We start from the raw sequence: 9,058 nt of genomic DNA, 5'->3' as shown, positions 1-9,058 counted from the left end.
GCCGCAGGGTTTCTGGTTACGGGACTTCAATAAAAACCCCGTGGCGGTACTGGGCTGGGGCAAGTTCCGGGTGCAGTTCCAAGACTTTAAAGGCCCCTTAGACCTGCTGGTGGTGGATAGGCCACTCTCTAGCCTGCTGGGACTCTCTTGGTTCAAGGCCTTGGGACTCTCTCTGAATGGAATCAACCAGGTCCAGTCACAGGATTTTGGCGCAGTGTGCGCGGAATTTCCCTGCGTTTTCGATGGCACACTTGGACTTTGCAGGACCGTTCCAGGGGCAACTTTTTTTTATACTGGTGGATTCCTTCAGCAAGTGGCTGGAGGTAGTTTCCGTGCCTTCAACCTCCTCGAAGGCGGCCATCCGGGCGATGTGGCGGATATTCAGCACCCAGGGAATCCCGGACATGCTGGTCACGGATAACGGGACGGCGTTTACGTCCACGGAGTTCCAGGACTTCACGAGGTACTATGGTATTCGCTACATCCGGTCGGCCCCGTTCCACCCCACAACCAACGGCCAGGCAGAGCGCATGGTCAGGACCACGAAGGACGCTCTCTGCCGCTTGGACTCCTCAGACTGGGACTATAAACTGGTGGCTTTCCTTTTCGGCCAGCGAACTACGCCCCACACGACTACGGGGCGCAGTCCGGCAGAGCCACTTCTCGGTCATTGCCTGACAACCCGGCTGGATCGCCTGCACCCCGACCGGGCCTCTGCAGAGGCACCAGCCACAGAGACACACGAGGCAGCCAGGGGATTCTTCCCAGAGTACCCCGTGTACGCACGGAACTATGCCCGGGGACCAGCCTGGATTCCAACACGAGTAGTACGAATTAAGGGTCCAAGATCGTATGAGGTCTCTTATGAAGATGGGCAGATTTTACACCAGCACATCGACCAGTTATGCCGCCGGACGATGCCATTGGATCCTGAGGGCTGGGACATGGCAGAGGCCCTGGATACCTCAGTCCTGACCCAACCGCCAGCAGCAGAACACCAGCCTCTGCCCTTGGTCCCATCCGAGGCACCTCTTCCGGCAGCACAGGGGATGCCGGCACCGCCCCTCCGGCGCCTCTTCCGGTCAGCTCACCTCCGAGGGCTTCAGGGGCGGAGACAGCAGCAGTTCCCAAACTTCGCCGCTCTACCCGCACCAGAAAGTTGCCAACCGATCTGAAGGACTTTGTCTGTGGGTGTATTGCGGACCAAGGGGGGAGGGGTGTAATATACTCAGTTCAGACCGCGTGGCCAGCTTTGGCTCCACGCGGTCAAGCTCAAACACCGAGCTTCGCTCAAAAAGACAATGGACTATGCGGATCCTAGCCCACACCAATCAGGGGGCTAGGCTCCCAGCCGAGAGCCTATGGAACTCTCGGCCACTGTAAATAACCTACTGGGAATTGGGGGGGGTGTTATGGGTGGCGGTTTCACAGGGAATATAAGCTGGCTTGCGAGCCGGCTAAAGTCGTCTTGTTCCTGATCTAATAAAGTACGCTAAGCTGAATCACTCTACGTCTGCGTACTTTTCAAAAGTCATCTATGCCTGTGGCCATCATTACTTCCACTAACAGGCTTAATCCCACGCTTAAATGACTTGGTGAGTAAAGAATTATTTCCTTTTGTCAGGATGGACAAAAATAAATACTTCTGTATGCACTGAGCGATGAAATTGTGGAATTCACTGCCAGTGGACCTAGTGACAATGCGATGCCCACATGGCTAGGCAGTAGGAGACAGATGTTCCCATCCTCCCTGAAGCAAGCAGAATTGCAGGGACCATTTCCTTGCATGACAACTTTATAGCTGAAAGGGCCCCAGGGTGTGCTACATGGGAACAAACTTTCCAGCTCTGGGCTTGGATGGAGGAGAAACTGCTACTTGCCAGAAGAAGGACACAGAGCCGGGTGCCAGGAGGTGAAAGATCTGCAGCTCTAGGTCATGCTTTGCTGTCTCTGGCTCTCAACCAGGGTCAGGATTTGCATTGCACTTGACATAACAGAACTGTGGGGAGCAGCGTTATGGGATGGAATCACTGGTCAGACCGCCCATGGTTTGAGAATAACTTCCAGAAGATCTCCCTCTGTATGGAGTGCTCAGTTTCCATTGCTTCCTTGCTTCTACTTCCTTGGTGAGGCTCCCTAATGATGGACGTTATACCATAATAAGGCATGGCTGTATGGTGATGGAGAGTACTGTCAAGCCACAGCTGACTTATGGTGACTCTGTAGGGTTTTCAAGGCCTGTCTCACTACAGCTCAACCCAGAGGTGTGGCCCATATGGCTGAAGGCAAGGTGCATCCTGTTCACATTAAAGCCCAAAATAGATGTGGAGCTTAATCAGCTAGTGGCCCAAGGAGTTTTAGAGCCAGTTCCACATGCCCTCTGGGAAACCCCTATCATGACGCTGGTGGAGCCCAACAGGGACGTCTGGACTACAAATGCACCATTATCAAGGTGCTGCAGGACCACTCCTTCCCAGTTCCGGTGGTCAGCCACATCCTGGCCTCTCTTGCAGGCACCAATTCTTCAGAAAGCTGGACTTAGCTCAGGCCTCCGAGCAGCTCCCCGTAGATGATGCAACTGTGGAGCCCAGACAATAGTCATGCACAGAGGCGCATTTCAGGTGTGGTGGCTGCAGTTCGGGGTCAGTGTAGTCCCGGGAATTTTTCAGAAACTAATGGACTCTCTCCTCAAAGGAATTCCTGGGGTACAGCCCTTCTTCGATGACATGTTAATTGCTTCCCCCACCGATGAAAACTTTGCCAAGAGGCTGCACACCGTCCTGCAGCGGTTCCAAGTGGCCGGCCTCAAGGTGAAATGGGAGAAATGCCTCCTGGGGGTTCCACAGGTTGAGTTCCTGGGCTTCTCCATCGACTCAGAAGGCATCCATCCGGCCCTAGACAAGGTGCGCGCCATTGTCGACGCCCCCGCACCAACCTCCAAGCCGGAACTCCAGGCCTTCTTAGGGCTTCTGAACTTCTATCACTCTTTACTGCCCCACAAAATTGCGACTGCGCAACCGCTTCACCACCTCCTCGACAAGAAGGCCCCCTGGTTCTGAGGCCAGAAACAAGCCACTGCGTTCCGGGCCATCAAGGAGCTGCTCACCTCCACCGCCGTCCTGCCCCACTTTGATGAAGCGATGCCCATTGTCCTTGCCTGTGATGCTTCCCCATACGGGGTATGAGCCATCCTTGGACATCAGCTACTGGACGGCCGGGAGGTCCCCGTGGCGCACTACTCCCGCACCCTGTCTTCGGCTGAGCGCAACTATGCACAAATTGACAAGGAGGCGCTGGCTATTGTGGTGGGAGTTAAAAAATTCCATGACTACCTCTACAGGAGGCCATTCACCATCATGACTGACCACAAGCCCCTTCTGGGCCTGCTAGCTCAGGATCGCCAGACCCCACAGATGCTTTCACCCCGAGTGCTACGATGGTCAATCTTCTTGGTGGGATACCAGTACTCTGTCCTCCACCACCCAGGGAAGGTGATGGGACATGCTGACACCCTCAGCCACCTGCCGCTTCCCTCTTGCGATCCCGACCCTGCTCCTGTGCACCAAATCCTGGTCATGGAGGAACTTCCCGACTGGCCACAGCCCTGCAGAACTCCTCATGGGCAGGCGCCTAACCACCTGACTTGACAGGCTGCACCCAGACCGAGCCCCGGAACACTGCCCATCTCCAGAGAGCCAACAGGCTCCCCAAGGATTCTTTCCCGGTGACCCTGTCTACGTGCGGAACTTCTCCAGCGGTCCTGCCTAGATTCCTGCCAAGGTTATCAGGAACCAGAGCCCACGAGAGAGCTCCCAGTGGCCAGTAAACAGCCAGACAGACAAGCGGGCGAAGCACCGGAGAAAGTGGCCACGGACGACCCCGATGTCACGTCAACGCCACTACCGTCTGCCAGCACCATGCCTGCAGCATTGGACCCGAGTCCCAAGACTGCGATCCCTCTGCCAGCACCGTGACGTTCAACCAGGGAATGTCGCAAGCCAGCATACCTTGAAGACTATGTCTGTTAAGGTGCTTTGGAATTTAGGGGAGAGGGGTGTTATGTATTCGGATTGAATCATCCCTGACTGAATCACCCCAGAGACTGGCTGAGCTTGGAGCACAAGAACAATAGCCGACCAGGACTCTGGAATAAACCAATCAAGTAGTAATGTTATGTAAATAGCCTGTCACTGGAGTGGGGTGTGTTTGGGTATGGCAATTGCATGCTATTTAACAGAGCCGAGGCTCTGGAGTCTTGTCTTGTAGTTTTTGCTGAAATCACTGAATAAACCAGAGCTGATCACTGCCATGCGTCTAGAACCCAGTATTTAACAGGGTCACCATGAGTTGGCAGCAATTTGATGCCACTTCCCATCATGAGAACAAAAGGCGAAGCAGGACTCAGACAAATATTGTATTGAATGATTACACCAATCAAAGATTTCCCCTGGATCTTCTAGTTCATTTTTGTAAAGAAATAGCTTCTTGTTAAACACAGAGGTATCTCCAGTGGTGTTCCCGCAACATGAGGGCTGCAATAGTGGGCGGGAAAGACTTTGAGTGTTTTAAAAGTGTCATATAAATTCAACTGATTATTGTTTACTACCACCGCTAGCCAAAGCAAAGCTGAACAGGGAAGAAATTCACTGGTATTAAAAGGAGGGGGGGGGAACCCAGACTACTCACAGTCACATACATGCCCTTCACTATGGCTTTAAACATTGCAAGCGCTCCAGTTTTGTTTTGTTTTTAATTAAAAGTCACAACAGATAACCAAGCCTGTCATTATACGATGCATTGGCTTTTGTGCAGGCAAATTAGATGGAAAAAACAAAGTCAGGCCCAGAGACAGCGAGGGCGAGGGAGCCTTGCCATTTTCTCATAAAAATGCTGGCACTGAGCTGCCAGCCCCCAGAGACCTGTGAGCTGGCAGAGACTTCTATCTGGGTGGTTAAAGAAGGCAAGTGGAAATTGGGGCGGGGCGGGGCGGGGGGGCAGGATGAGATGATGGGTGCAGGACCAGGAAGAGTGTGTGTGTGTGGGAAATAACATCCCAGGTGACTATTTTGACTGCAAAGTGGTACAGGGAGTTCCGTTCTGTGTTCATCATCTGCTAGGATGTTCTCCTAAGAAATATACAGGTGCTGTGCAAGAATAGGGTGAACTTCCTGGGGGTCTGTAGCCTATATTCATTAAAGGGCATAACAATAAAATTAACATACCAGGTATGTGCTCAGATTTCAGGAAGAACAAATTCTATGTATGTCTATCTTTTTAATGTATTGGAGCTCCAGATTGCAAGATGGAATCCATCTGTCTGTATTCTTTGGTATGCTATAACTGAGGATATAACGCCAGGTGATAGATGATTTATTATACAAAGCCCCTACGTGTTTTGCCGTGCAGGCTTTGTCAGGGGGAATCAGAACATTCACCTAATGCTGGAACTGTCCACCCTGAATGTTCTGATCCCCCCTGAGGAAGCCTGCACGGCAAAACATGTAGGGGCTTTGTATAATAAATAATTCACATATCACCTGGCATTTTTTCCTTTTTGTTCTGTTGGCACATTGCTGGGTGCACTCCAGTTTTTCTTCATAACTGAGGATATGCAATTCATTTGTGAAATGGATTTGGTTATAAGCGCTTGTTAGTAGCACTGTAATTAGCAATGTTATTAGTAATGTCTGTCTATCTACCTATCATCTACCTACCTATCCATCCATCCATCCATCATCCATCCATCCATCCATCCATCCATCCATCCATCCATCCATCCATCTTGGTGGAACGAGCTTCCAGAAAAAATTAGGGCCCTGTGGGACCTGTCACAGTTCCGCAGAGCCGCAAAAACAGAGCTCTTCCGCCAGGCATTTAGATAAGGAGCTGCATTTCGTCATCTACGCCCTGTGCCAACACTATTTCCAACCTGAGCCCGCTGATAGTGGATCTTACTGCTGTAGGATGTTTACATATGCACTTTACCATACCTGTACTGCCATCATTATGTTAAATGTTTTCATAACTATGCTGCATATTTTATACTGATATTTATATTGTTGTTTTATTTATGACTTTTGTTGTAAGCCGCCCTGAGCCTGCTACGGCGGGGAGGGCGGGGTAAAAATAAAATTAATAAATAAATAATATCCATCCATCTATCATCAATCTATCCCTGTCTCTCTAGTGCATAGAAGGCACTCCTCTCATTAGAAGTTACTGCCTCTGGCATCCATCTTCTGTGAACTTGTCTACTAGTTTAAAAAAAAAATACCACCAAAAACTGTCCAAGATTCTACTCCCCCCCCCCTTGCACACACATGGCAGTACTTTTGTGACAGTTTTGATGTGTTTTAAATCTCTCTGTGTAGTTACTGGCTAACGGACTTTTATGTTTTACATTCATGGAACTTCTTGTTGCACTGTTAGCTGCTTAGAGTCCAAGGAAATAAGACAGGATATAAATATTTTAAATAATAAATCTGTCTTTTTTTTTAAATCCCACCCTTCCCCCTTGTGGCTTAAAGTGGCAGTTTATTTATTTACATATTTATACTCTACTTTTTTCTCCAATGGGACCCCAAAGTGGCTTACAACATCATTCACCTTTTCCCACTTTAAGCTCACAACAACCCCTGTGAGGTAGGTTAGTCTGAGGGAGAGTGACTGGACCGAGGTCACCCAGCAAGCCTCCATGGCTGAGTAGGGATTTTGAACCTGGCTGTCCTGGATCTTGACATTCTAACTACTGTATTTGTTGTTGTTGTTCAGTCACACAGTCAAGTCCGACTCTTCGCGACCCCATGGACCAGATCACGCCAGGCCTTCCTGCCTTCCGCCGTCCTCTGAAGTTTGCTCAATTTCATGTTCGTTGCATCTATGACACTGTCTGACCATCTCATCCTTTGCCGTCCCCTTCTTCTTTGACCTTCAGTCTTTCCCAGCATCTGGGTCTTCTCCAGTGAGAGCTCCCTTCTCATTTGGTGGCCAAAGTATTTGCGCTTCAGTTTCATTATCTGGCCTTCCAGGGAACAGTCAGGGTTGATTTCTTTTCGGATTGACTGATTTGATCTTCTTGCAGTCCAAGGGACTCTCAAGAGTCTTCTCCAGCACCATAGTTCAAAAGAATCTATTCTTATGCATAACACTAAATCTCTCTTCCTTCATTTCACCCTCACAAATATGAATACAGGGGGACTGCTTAAACTGGTGGTGCACGTTGCTGCATTGTGGCTTTAAAAACAGGAAAAACAGGGATATGTAGTTTCTTAGAACTGCTGTTGATCCCATTCAGCTGGCTCGGCTATTATCATTGAGAGCTGGCTTTGAGGCTTGGGGCAGGGTTTGGATGCACAGTGTGGGAATAATCACAGAGATAGGGACACTGGAGTGACACGTGCACTGTGGATTCCGGTTTGATCTGGGAAACCCATTGATCTCTGCCTGTGATCAGTGTATGCTATGTGGGGCCTGTCTTGCTCCCAGCAGCAAAACAAACAAGCAAAACACATAATTTTAAATTCAGGTCTGGACTTATTTTCATCAAGTTACTGAAATTCTGCATGCCCCAAATCACAGTCTGCCAACATAAAAACTCACAAACATGCAAAAATAGCCACCCAATGCTATCTGCAAAGTGGTCATTCTATGATTAAAAATGCCACAAGCCTTCTCAATGGAATCTAGTTATAGAATCCCGAGTAGCCATCCCACCTAGGATTTCTAGGAACTTTTTCTCTATGGTGAAAAGGCTGCAATGTTTTTCATAGGCTTATAGCACCTATAGGAGCTGCGGTGGCTCAAGTGGTTAAGGCGCTGAACTGCAGGCTGTGGAAGGTCGGTAGTTCAGCAGTTTGAGACCCGAGCGTGCCGCATGACGGAGTGAGCTCCTGTCTCTAGTTCCAGCTCCTGCCAACCTAGCAGTTCGAAAGCAAGAAATTGCAAGTAGATAAATAGGTACCACTTCGGTGGGAAGGTAACAGCGTTCCGTGCCCCTTGGTGTTTAGTCATGCCGGCCACACGACCACGGAAACGTCTTTGGACAGCGCTGGCTCTTTGGCTTTGAAACGGAGATGAGCACCACAACCCTAGAGTCGGATTCGACTGGCTTTCGAGCAAGGGAACCTTTACCTTTATAGCACCTATGGCCCTGACCTGGATATCTCTGGCTAGCCCAATCTCATCAGATCTTAGAAGCCAAGCATAGTCCTGGCTAGTATTTGGATGGGAAACTTCCAAGGAATACCAGGATCATGACATGGAGGCAGGCAATGGCAAACCATCTCTGAATACCTCTTGCCATTTAAAACCTACAGTGTCGCCCTAAGTCGGCTGTGACTTAACAGCACTTTCCACCACCACCACCACAGCACCTATGAGAAACGTCTGCATCTGCATGAGTGCTCCCACTGAAGAAAACACTTTGCATCTCAGCTGTGAAACAAACAAAAAGCTCAGCTCCTCCCCTCCCTATATTGGTTGCAGCAGAGCATCCATATGGACGCTCCACCTGCAGACACCCTGCATTTCCTCTTTTGCACTGGATCAAAGGGGAAAGACCTGGAAGGCCCATAAGCAGGGCTATTTTTGGGCAGGAACGCACAGGAACGGAGTTCCGGCTGGCTTCACAGTTGGCCACGCCCACTACAGCCAAAACCTCTGCATGCATGGCTACAGAGGGAAGGCCTGGAGAGCAACCCCCCCTGGCAACTCCGAGGCAGGTGGGCTGCGGGGGGTCCTGGAAGGATCGGGGAGGCATTTAAATGCCTCCCTGTGCCTTCCCCGGCCTGTCCAAGGGCCGGCTTGCCTGGGCTCCCTGCAACTGCGGGGTGCCCGGGCAAGCCAAGGGAAGTCACGGGGGTGTGGCCTAATATGCTAATAAGCTGCACTGTCAGGGTGTGGCCTATTATGCTAATGAGTTATGTAATGCATTTTATACTTGTTGTTTGCATGTTTGGCTTAAGACCTCGGGTCAATGAAGCTAATAAATGAAATGGAAATGGCTAATGAGTTCCTGCTGGGCTTTTTCTACCAAAAAAGCCCTGCCCATAAGACATGC

This window comes from Gekko japonicus, unplaced genomic scaffold (genome assembly GCF_001447785.1).
Source record: "Gekko japonicus isolate JY-2015 unplaced genomic scaffold, Gekko_japonicus_V1.1 scaffold180, whole genome shotgun sequence".
In the NCBI taxonomy this organism is placed as follows: domain Eukaryota; kingdom Metazoa; phylum Chordata; class Lepidosauria; order Squamata; family Gekkonidae; genus Gekko; species Gekko japonicus.
This window is presented reverse-complemented; position numbering follows the sequence as displayed.